The sequence below is a fragment of the Humulus lupulus genome, chromosome 3, assembly GCF_963169125.1.
Source record: "Humulus lupulus chromosome 3, drHumLupu1.1, whole genome shotgun sequence".
NCBI lineage: Eukaryota > Viridiplantae > Streptophyta > Magnoliopsida > Rosales > Cannabaceae > Humulus > Humulus lupulus.
Window position 1 is genome coordinate 274054009 of NC_084795.1, and position 2424 is coordinate 274056432.

The 2424-nt window shown below is 34.1% G+C and overlaps 1 pseudogene; it reads right to left on the reverse strand.

The window, feature by feature from the left end:
- Window positions 1-959: 959 nt before the first annotated feature.
- Window positions 960-1058, reverse strand: LOC133828247 (small nucleolar RNA R71; annotated as a pseudogene).
- Between the last annotated feature and the right edge of the window lie 1366 nt (window positions 1059-2424).

Below are 2424 nucleotides of genomic sequence, written 5' to 3' on the forward strand. Positions count from 1 at the left end.
TTATAATGATCAAGCTTATGATTCCCAACTCAAGTGTTTACACTCTCACACTCACCTAGCAACTTGCAGCCTCTGAACTTAGAGTAATAGATGAATAATGGCTGGGTACTAGGTCCTATTTATAGAGTTTAGGAATGAAAATATCTCATTTAAATTGAATAAAAATACTGGCTTTTTAAGTGAAAATAATTTGAATTATCGTTCAACAGAGGCTGAAGACTCGTGCAGAAAGGTGCTGGACTTATCAAGAGGTTGAAGGTTTGAATGGAAAACGATTTCAAAAACTTTCAACTTATGCTGAGAGGGGCGATATATCGCCTGGGCCAGTATGGCCGAGGCAATCGTGCATCGTTTTGGGTTTTTCGTATCTTCATGGTGCGATATATCGCCCCCTATAGCTGCGATATATCGGCATACGCTGATTATTTAAACACGAAATTACATATTTTTAGCTTAATTTGAATTGAGTAAACAACCTTGACTAAGCCCTCAAACGTTTTCAAAGCTGCTGACTGACCTTAGAGCATTCAAACTTTACCCTTAATAAATTTAATCCTCAAAATAATTAATCATTAATAACCCATACATAACATGTGCTATAATCCTATTGTTCTTATTTAAACCTTATAGTATACTAAATATTATCCTCAATATCAATCATATTAATCAAACCTTAGGTTAAAATTAATATTCTTAAACTATAGGTTAAACTTATAAAATCTACAAGTACTACTATGAGTGTCCAAATAAATCCCGGTCTGAACCAAAAATCCACAGTCATAAAGATAATACTATTTTTACTATAATACTACTATCTAACTTAGCTAAGTAAAGCTCTTGGACTCTACAAAGACAAATCAAAAGCTTGGTTAAATTCTCTTCCCACGGGGTCTATAACTACATGGGATCAACTTTATAATAAATTCTTGCTGAAATTTTTTCCTATGACTAAAACTGATAGTCTAAGGAAAGAAATCTCCGAGTTTTTTCAAAAAGATAATGAAGAGTTTTATGAATGTTGGGAAAGATTTATTATTAAAATGTACTCATCATGGTTTTGAAAAAAGGAGACTTGTAAAATATTTTTATGATGGTTTGACTCCCTCTAATTGTCAAATGATTCAATCTATGCGTACTGGAAATTTGTTAAAATTTCAAGGAAAAGAGGCTTGGGACACCCTTGAAGATTTGTCTGTCAATTCACAACAATGAAATTATTTTGATCCTAGGTCTAGGTCAACTTATTCACCAAAAAGGGGAGGAAGTTATGATATAAAAGATGAATTAGACTTAAGAACATCCTTAGACAAATTAGCGAGAAAAGTAGAAGCTTTAGCCATAAGCCAAACTACAAACTCTCTAATACAACCAAGAAAAGATGTTTGTTCTATATGTTCTAGTCCTTGCCATAATGCCCAATCATGTCCTTCCTACCCAAAAGCCTTTTTTTAGGAGGCCAATGCACTTCATGCTTATGGGAAACCAAATGATAGCCCATTTTCATCCACCTACAATCCAAATTGGAGAAACCATCCGAACTTTTCATGGAGACAAAATCAACCTCAAATGAATCAAGGGCACCAATACAACACGCAAAACCAAACTCATGCCCTACAAAATCAATCGTATCCTCAACAAAGGAAACCTTCCTTAAAAGGTACTGCACAATAATTTATGCAATCCACTCAACAAATCCTACAAAATCAATCTTAATGAATTACCAAACTCGAGAAACAAGTAGGAGTCCTCGCCGCGACTTTAGCTGATAGAGAAAAAGGAGCATTCCCTAGTCAACTTATCCCTAATCCAAAAGGTTAATATGAGATAGGAAAGTCTAGTCATAATGGAGAAGTTAAATCAATTTCAACTCTTAGGTTCGAAAAGAACATTGTCAAACCCGATTACATACCCGAGGTTAAAAAAGAAAAAGAAAAAGAAAAGAGTCAGCCTTCTAGTTCTAATGCCAATGACTCCTCAAACAAGGAAACTCCAATCCATCCTTTCATTCCAAAAGCCCCATTCTCACAAAGATTACTTCCAATTAAAAAAGGCGGCCAATATAATGACATCTTAGAAGATTTTAAACAAGTTAGTATCAATATCCCTTTCTTAGATGCCATTAAACAAATTCCTACCTACTCTGAATTTTTAAAGGATCTTTGTACAGTTAAAAGAAACACTAATGTTCCCAAAAAGGTGTTTTTAACTGAACAAGCTAGTTCCATTATTCATGTAACGACCAAATTTGCTAATAAGGCTTAAGGGCCTTGATTAGTATGCCAGGAGCGCATAATTGGATTATATGTGATTTAATGATTAAAAAGTATGTTATATGACTATTTGAATATCTGAGATGCATGACTATGTGTGTTAGTATGCATGTAGGCCTTGATTAGGTTAGAAGGGCATAATCGTAATTTTGGC